Source organism: Siphateles boraxobius, unplaced genomic scaffold, assembly GCF_051911475.1.
Source record: "Siphateles boraxobius isolate OS27281-9 unplaced genomic scaffold, OSU_SipBor_1 53, whole genome shotgun sequence".
Taxonomy (NCBI): domain Eukaryota; kingdom Metazoa; phylum Chordata; class Actinopteri; order Cypriniformes; family Leuciscidae; genus Siphateles; species Siphateles boraxobius.
Genome location: NW_027509175.1, coordinates 5,565,814 through 5,575,302, shown reverse-complemented (window position 1 = coordinate 5,575,302; position 9,489 = coordinate 5,565,814). Strand labels below are relative to the sequence as shown.

Here is a 9,489-nt window from a genome sequence, read left to right as displayed (position 1 = left end):
ATGTGGTTATGGTTACACTTAAAATAGTTACAAAATAGATGTATGAGATGATAATAACTTATATCATTAATTGTACCCAGCATTTATGTAAAATGTTACCTGAGAGATAGAGAGAGAGAGAGAGAGAGAGAGAGAGAGAGAGAGAGAGAGAGAGACAGAGAGACAGAGAGTGTGTAGAGAGTAAGAGAGAGAGCCGCAAGAAAGGGACCCAGATAATAAGAAAAGAGACAGAGCATAAAAGAGACAGAGCAACAGTTACAATCTTCTTTTATCCTTTCCCTGACCATGTGACCATGTGACATGTAACCCAAATGTGAGATGTTCAAACTGACTAATCAGATAATTACAATTTCCCCCATTGTACTAAAGGTGTGACAATTCATAGACCCCAAAGTGCACACATCTTAGCCTACAGGCCTTGATTACTATCAGCCCCTCTGTGCCTTTGGGAACTCCAAATGGTCCTTGTGGTAGGAAGACGGGGTGGAAAACAGTAAAGCAAATGTCTTGCAAAGAAAATGTTCATTTCAAATATCTTGGATTATTTTCAATCCTACAGTGGCACCAGCTGCTCCAATAAATGTAGCATTTTCAGGTGACTTTGATATGGTTCTTTTACATTTACCGGGATTAAACTTCATATTGTCCGTCGTGCACAGTTACCCTATAGGCACCGGGGTAGCGGTGCCACCGGCTTGGGTCCGTGATCGTTGCTTGCAGCTATATTTATTATTATTATTTTCCAAAGTGAATCGCATTTTTGAGAGCCTAAACATGATAGAAAACTTACGAAACTTTGCTCACGTGTCAGAACTGGCGAACATTTACATCTGATATGCGTTTAAAAATTTGGCGGGGCAAAATGGCTTGATAGCGCCACCTACAAAGGATCAATGGAGGGCGCAAAATGGTCAGGATCTGTGCATGAATTTTCAGAGATTCACATTTATGCACATTATTTGAACGTGGTAAGGAAAAATATAAATATAAAGCTCACTGTATTACATTCACTCAAAGGCAAACAGGTGTTTTATGACCCCATTGCTTGACCCAAACCCCAGACCAGTTACAATGCAGCTCTAGCCAGGACAAGGGCACACAATGAAATTAACTTTGGCCAACTAAAGGGAATATTTCAGAAAATCCTGAGGGTTGCACCTGACAGGGCCTGTGACATTGCATGTGCCATATTACATAACATTGCCACCATCAGAAAAAACAAACAAAAAAAAACATTTCATTAAATGTTTAATAAAAGACAAGACAAATATGCTTAGTTTGGGGGGTGGGCTTGGGGCAAACCTGTCAACACATGCCTTATGCAACAAAAATTAAAAGGTAGAGTACAACACTGCCCACCTCTGTATCACTGCTTTGTGCAGACTCTTCTGTAGGCCTTGCTGTAGATGCAGACTTCTGCAACTCATATTGCAGCAACACTAGCAACACTTAGCTGAGTGATAAAGCATGCTATTATCACCATAATAAAGGACATTTTTGTAACTGACTTTGACATACTGCTCCTATATTTACCTACTTAAATGCACATTGCCCACCATGCTCTGTCTTCCTAAAGCCACTGGGTGTCGGTGGCACGGGTGCGAGGGCCCTTTTATCGCTGCTTGCAGCTTTAATATTTTTATTGAAACTGTGATACATTTTTTGTTTAGTTTTTTGTCTATTTGATGAATAGAACATCCAAAAGAACACCATTTATTTGAAATAGAAAACTTTTGTAACATTATAAATGTATTTATTGCACATATACTGTATAAATAATATAAATACATATTTTAATTCGATTTAAATATTTAAAAATTTACATTACACTGGCAGCATGAATTAAAAATAAAAGGCTAAAAAACAACCGGTCTGATCTAGACGGTGAATAAAAAGCTCTCTCTCATTCCCACCGCTGCCTGCAGCCAAAGGCTCTCATCATAAAATACGAAGCTGACAGGAGGTGTTCTGGATTAAACCTGTTTAAACAGGAGACTGTGGAGAGCAGGCGTGTCTCTGCTCGTGGGCCGCTTAGGTTCACGCTGTCTGGATTAGACCCCGAACAGAGCCCACTTGCGCACATCAACACACACCGACATACGCACACAGACAGAGCTTAGCAAGCAATAAAGCATCTCACACCTGACACCACTTTAACCTGCCTGGTGCAAAGAGAGAGAGAGAGACAGAGCAGACAGGTAGACAGATTGAAGCGTTGCATATGAGTGCAGGTTCATCAACAACATGAGGAGCGAATGAGGCAAGCGTGACTAATGCAAAAGGAAAACGAAATAGCCAAACTAAACATTCCATCATGGTATGGAAAATAAGACATGACAAATGAGCAAATCTTCGTTATGTGAGTCAAAATATGCATTCCTCACAAAACACTGACAATAATGTGTAAATATATACAAAACTACTATACCATAGGGTTAGTTCCATGTAATTATGCATAATTTATAGTTATTACTATAATAACTACATGTAACATATGTAACAATGAAACAATAAAATAAAGTGTTACCAGTATGTTTTGTAAACGATGTGTTGTATTGTATTGCATTATGAAGCATAAGACATATAAAAAAAGATGTCAGTTCTGTAAAACAAGTATAAATGTTCCAATAACATAAAAATCTCAGAGTAGTTTCTGTGATGAGAACAGTAATGATTTTACCTGGAAGAGTGGCTTTCAGTCTGGTTCAGTTTGAAGAGGGCTTTACAGAAAAACATTCCAACCTTGTACTAATGGGTTCTTAAGGAGTTGCAGAAGATGGCAACAAAACTGTTCGCTGTTCGGGATATACATAAGGTCCAATCAATACAGCTGTGCACCTGGGTGTTGACTGTTGAACTGGCAATATATTGAAAATACGAATGTCCATGAACATCCTGAAAAAAACAAACATTTAAAATTCATTTTTGCAAGTTTTAATTAGGAAATTAACACTTACTTCCTACAGACCTGACATCTGAATCAATAGATCACAACGACTATCTATAAATTATATTTGAACATAACCTAATTAAAATTCATGAAAAAAAACAAAAAACCTTCAACACGTCACAGACCTTAGTCAGGGCAGATGCCATATTGAATTATACACGGATGAAAATGAGGCTGTGAGGGATAGACTTACAGTCTTTACAATGACATGCACTGTGTAATGGTCCAAGATTACTTGTCATTTTCATATCTCATAACTCTTTCAAAAAACATTTGGCATGTTGTTAAACAAAATTCTTGAGAAAAATGAAAAATGGTGCTACCCTGAATGAGGCCCATAATGTCTCTTTTAAAAAACGTTAACTACTTTTAATAAAATATATATTCACAAAGTGTCTGTAATTACCAACATTACCCAGACACATTTTTAGTTTACTTTTAATGATGAATAGTTATTTTTATTTTGCACAACATATATTCTGTGAAACTGCATTGAAACAATTTGAATTTTGTATGTTTCATTTTTAATGTTAATATAGTTTTAATATAGTATATTAATATAGTTTTTATATTAGCTTTCATCCTTTCATTCCAAATATAACAATAACAGAGTTTATCACATACTGCATCATACTCAAAATAACACCATCAAAGTTTAGACGAAAAATTCATAGCAACACAGCTGCAGTACTTGCTGACAATAAAATGTGCAGTAAATGAGGCATTGCAGTGAATTTTGCCAACCATCACTCTGGCATCACCGGGACATTTACGATTAACAGCATAGACCAGGTCTTATTGCCAACAACACTTTCCAGATCTGGCAAGGTTTTGGCAAAGTTTCATTGCTTATATATTCAATAGTTTTGTTTGAAGTCATTTGGATCAACAAACTGAAAACTAAGTTCTGTCCTATTGTCTTTACAACATTTGATGGAGACAATGGCACCATTTGTTGTAACAACTGTATCAACTACGGTATATATATATATATATATATATATATATATATATATATGTATAATTTTACTGACCCCAAATGTAGTGTACATAAGGCAAACCGTGGATTCTATCTAATTGTCCTGTTGGGACGAGTAGGGACACAGTGTAAAACGTTAACTTTGGGAAGAAATCTGATCCAAGATCAATCTGTATCCTCTGGGCTACATGTGGCATCCAAGCCTAAAGATTTCCATACTGACTCCAGACCAGCGATGAGGCTATCCCTGTCCCACCCAATTCACTCACACTAGCAGACGGTGGCTTGTGAACCAGATGCTCCTTTTTCGGCTTTCTGAACAAGGGAACTGTAAACGGACACAATGAGGACTGACAGTGGAGAGGGATATCTGGACAGGGAACGGTGTGTATGCATATGTTTGTGTGTGTGTGTGTGTTTGAGTGTGCATATCTTTTTTGCCCGTCGCTCAGAATGTGCGGTGACATCACAGATGGCCATGCGGTTCCCCTGTCAGCTGTCCAAAATGGGAAGCCAGGATGTGATTGATGGGGCATGATGCTTCTCCAGTATGCTACACTGACCTGGAGTCAGTTCCTCTGAGACTGCTCAAAAAAGAGGTTCTGTCTGTCTCCAGCATGGTCTAGAGACATACTGGAATCCCAGAGGTCCACTGAGTTCGGTCAGTGTGGCTCAAGTGAATACATTTTCTAGGAATTGTTTTTTGTTTTTACAGATACATGGTCAGTTATCAACTCTGAGCACATACATGTTATTAAGAGGCCTTAAGTTAAAAGATTAGGCAGTTTATCAGATTTTTTTTTCATTCACAACTTCAATGAAAACTCTCATGAGCCACATTATTAGCTATACCTGCTCAGCTGCTCGTTAACGCAAATATCTAATCAGCCAATCACATTGTAGCAACTATGCATTTAGGTGTGTAGACGATCTGCATGGTTGTTGGTGCCTGATGGCCTGGTCTTTGAAAATCCCAGTAGATCAGCAGATTCTGCATTCACACATATTTCTAGGGTTTACAGAGAATGGTTTGAAAAATAAAAATATCCAGAAAGCAGCATTTCTGTGGGTGAAAATGCCTTGTTGATGCCAGAGGTCAGAGGAGAACGGCCAGACTGGATCGAGCTGATAGAAAGGCAACAGCAACTCAAATAACCACTCGCTACGACTGAGGTATGAAGAAAAGCATCTCTGAACACACAACATGTTGAAGCTTGAAGCAGACGAGCTACAGCAGCAGAAGACACACCGGTGCCACTCCTGTCTGCAAAGAACAGGAAACTGAGGCTATAATTCACATGGGCTCACCAAAATTAGACAACAGAAGATTGGAAAAAGGTTGCCTGGTCTCGATTTCTGCTCTGACATTCAGATGGTAGGGGCAGAATTTGGCGTACAGTAAACATCATGAAAGCATGGATCCATCCTGCCTTGTATCAACAATTCAGGCTGGTGCTGTAATGGTGATGAGGATATGTTCTTGACACACTTATGGGCCCCTTAGTACCAGTTGAGCATTAAACACCACAGCCTACCAGAGTATTGTTGCTGACCATGTCTATCCCTTCTAATGGCTACTTCCAGCAGCATAGCGCACCATGTCACAAAACTCATATAATCTAAAACTAGTTTCTTGAACATGACAATTAGTTCATTATACTTAAATTGCCTCCACAGTCACCAGATCTCAATCAAATAGAGCACGTTAGGTTTATGTGGTGGAACAGGAGATTCGCATCATGGATGTGCAGCCGACAAATCTGCAGCAACTGTGTGATTCTGTCATGTCAGTATGACAAAAAATAGCTTTTTCAAAGTTGAAAATAAAACAAAGATTATTGGAGTACATTTTCAGTCTTTCTACTTCAAAATTACATTTTTATTTCAGCGTGTTATTGCTATTTCTACTTTTTTCTAATTTCTAATTTCTGAGTGAAAATTGTTTTTAAGTAAAGAGTGACAAGTCTAAAGTTTGCAAGAAAGGTCAAAGATTTTAATATGAGCTCAAACATTTTGAATTATACAATCTACATATATTTTATAGCTCTATACTTCAATGTAAATTTTTTTGTGTGTGTTTATATTTTTCTTTTATTTCTAAAACATACCAGTCTGGCTTTTGTTTTTATTCTAGTTTCATTAACATGTTTAATTAACTTTCATTTTTAGGTTTCTTGACTCAATTTTAAAGAATCATTTATGCCAAAAAGGTTCTATATAAAGGAGTTATTTCTTCAATGATTGCATAATACTTTCATGAATAACAAATACTTTCATGAATAACAATTTTTTTTTCTAGTTTTCTACATTTATCTGAATTAAAATGAAATTATTAATTAAGTTTATTCATTAAATATGAAATAAAATAAAATTAATATGAAGCGCCTGACATAACCCTTTAAGATTTTATATACAACCTCTGTAAACTGCAGGACTGTGATATGAAGAGTGTTTAAAGTATGTATCTTTAGCAACAGTGTGAAAGTGAATAGCACATAACAAACGCAATACCAGCATAAACAAATATCTATCGGGTTTAATATGCCTCGCAAGACTAAACATGCATCATTGTTTTCAAATACCTCAGTGTTCACAGTCCACACTACAACGCAAACATTATATTTTCAAATTGATCCACTTTTCGCATGACAAAAACTCCATCTCAGTGTGCACAGAAGGCCAAGACAAAGAGAAAAACACATTAGTGTGGACAAGGCTTAAGAGTGTGGTTCTCAGATGGGAGATGCAGGTTTCCAGGTCCAACCATTGTTGTACTAATCCCTCTCTCTTCTCTCTCTCTCTTTCTTTCTTCAGTAATGTCCTGTCCCCTCTCTACTGTCTTTCTAAATAAAGAGTGGCAAAAGCCCCTATAAAAAGAAGTGGAAAACACATGAATCAACCAAATTGACCAGCATGTCTTCCTCGGCAGGTCCACATCACATGTCTGCTCTCTCATCTCAGGTTGTCATCTGTAATATCCCCCCAGCACGCTGGCTGACGCTGATATCCCCCCATTAGTCCAGCGAAAATGGCTTCTGCATCACAGGCACGGCTCAGCCCGGTGCAGACAGCTTGGGGTGAGGAGAAATGTGTTCACTTTCTCTCTTTGCTGTCCTCAGCAGCTACCTTATCAGATCAAACAGCTGAGAAACACAGCAATGATTCAGTGATCACTGTGTGTGTGTGTGTGTGTGTGTGTGTGTGTGTGTGTGTGTGTGTGTGTGTGTGTGTGTGTGTGTGTGTGTGTGTGTGTGTGTGTGTGTGTGTGTGTGTGTGTGTGTGTGTGTATGTTATATCTGCTTCCTGGGGCCCTAGACAACATATTGGCTACATTAGATATGGGAGAGCACACATCCACACATGCACACACATACCTACATATACGTGCAAGAACACACACACATCTAAGAGAGTCAGATATGCCAATAGCGCATGGATCAGCGGTGCCTTATCCTGCTTTGTCCACCAGCAGCTCGGCGTCAGATATCATATTACTGACTGACTCCAGAGACATGTGTGGGGTCAGTGGATCAGAACCTGATCGATACTGGGAAAGGAGATACAGGAGGTTATATTAAAGTGGACAGAATTAAATTAATGTGGAAAATACAACTGAAAGGCACATAAAACCTCCATTTTCCCTCAGTGACCTGTGTCTGCCTGGAATTATTTTTTCTCTCTTTCTATTCCCTCAAAAGACAGATAATTCAATATATATGTTGTCTTCCTCGGCAGGTCTGCATTACATTGTCTTAAATATTAATTTCATATAAAAATTCCACTCTTAAGAGGTGTTATTAGTTTTATTAATATCTTGAATTAGCTTTGATTTTTATTTTTTATATTAAATATTTGTTTTGTTGTAAATTTGTCATGTGCTTTTGTCCTTTTATTATAATTTTTGTTTTTTAATATAGCTATTTAGGTTTAATTTATTTTTATTTCAGTTTTTACTTATTTATTTATATCAAGTTAATAATTTTAGTCCTTCAATTTAATCTTATTTCAGTTTATTGCCAAATCAATATTTCTAATTTTCATTTAGATACGTTTTTAAACTAATATTTATATTTTATTTTGGGTTTATTTAAATTAACATACATGTTTTAAATAGTTTTAGCCTTAGTTTAATATAAAACAAAATATAATAATATTTAAAAATACTTTAAAAAAGAACATCAACTAATATTCTGTTAAAGACCCCATACATAGTTTGATGAGCACTGTTTTCTTTCATATGCAACATATGGTAACACTTTTTACAGTGTCCCTGTTACACAACAGTAAATCATGCATCATTACAAGCAACTAACCCTAAACCAAAACCCTATATGTAGTAAGCACATGTAGTTAATTATTATTACTCAGTAGTTAAATGTATAATTACATTTAACAAGGACACCTTAAATAAAGTGTAACCCAACATATTTCTTAGTGAAACAGTAAGTGTGAGCAGGACATATCAGAGGAAGTCATGTACTGTATATTATGCAATAATAATAATAATAATAATAATAATAATAATAATAATAAATATAGCTGCATGCAGCAATTATTGGGGCCAAGAACAACAGAAGCAAACAACGAAGCTAGCAGTAGACCAACTGCAAACATGAGTAAATATAGACATCTGGAGACAATTTTAAGCTAAAGTTGTAATGAGAAATGATTTCTTATAATATAGTTTCTTTACAATTTTTGACCACAAGGCGGCCAAACTTTTTGAGTACCTTCAGGGCATGGTGCTAAAGAAAGATACTGAGGTTCATAACAGTATGCCAACGTGTTTGTGAAATAGCAATATGCCAAACCATTGCAGTTATAGCTTTGGATCTTTTTTTGTAATTTTGTGTTTTTCATGGTACATCAATGCCATAATGAACTATGATAGAAACTGAGACAAACAATGCATGTCAATTTTGAACTGTACTGTAGTTAGATCCAATTTCATGTTTTGTTCAATTATAGCGCCACCAAGTGGCGCAGTCCTCAGAGTGCCCCCTTAAATAAACGTGTCAAATTTGGTTTAGGAGTTATAGACATTTATATTTATAAGCTCGAAGAAAATGACCCACACCAGACTTTAATTGGATTTTTTCGCCTGTGGTTTTGTCTCGATCGGACAAATGGTTTCGAAATCACATTTTGAGTTCTAATTCACAACGTTGCACATACCATCAGGCAAAACATAGCATGTTTGATATCCTTTGACTTGGCAAGGATTCAGAAATTGAAGGAGAGGACTCCTGTGAAAATAAGTCAACCAAATCCAAAGTAATAAGCATGTGAATTTTTGATTTTACCACTAGGTGCCGCTGGCTCGAAACTTCTCAGGCTCCTTCAGGGCATAGTGCTGATGACCCATACCGAGTTTCGTAACGATATGCTAATGCATTAATAAAATACAGCTTTTTACTACAAACTTTTAAATGTCCGACACCCCAAATGGCTGACACCCCGAAACTAACGAGACCACTTTTATGATTATTGGGCAAACCGTTCAAAAGTTCTGAGCAAAAATAGTACTTTTTTGTATCGGACAGTAGGTGGCACTGTGCCA

General features: G+C 36.9%; 1 long non-coding RNA gene across 1 annotated transcript in view; it reads right to left on the bottom strand.

Moving 5' to 3' along the window:
- Positions 1-2,625: 2,625 nt before the first annotated feature.
- Positions 2,626-9,489, bottom strand: part of LOC143714124 (uncharacterized) — a 284,206-nt gene continuing 277,342 nt past the window's right edge. Inside the window, exon 5 of the long non-coding RNA XR_013195410.1 lies at positions 2,626-2,895. This is a non-coding gene — a long non-coding RNA (uncharacterized LOC143714124). The remainder of the gene's footprint in view (positions 2,896-9,489) is intronic.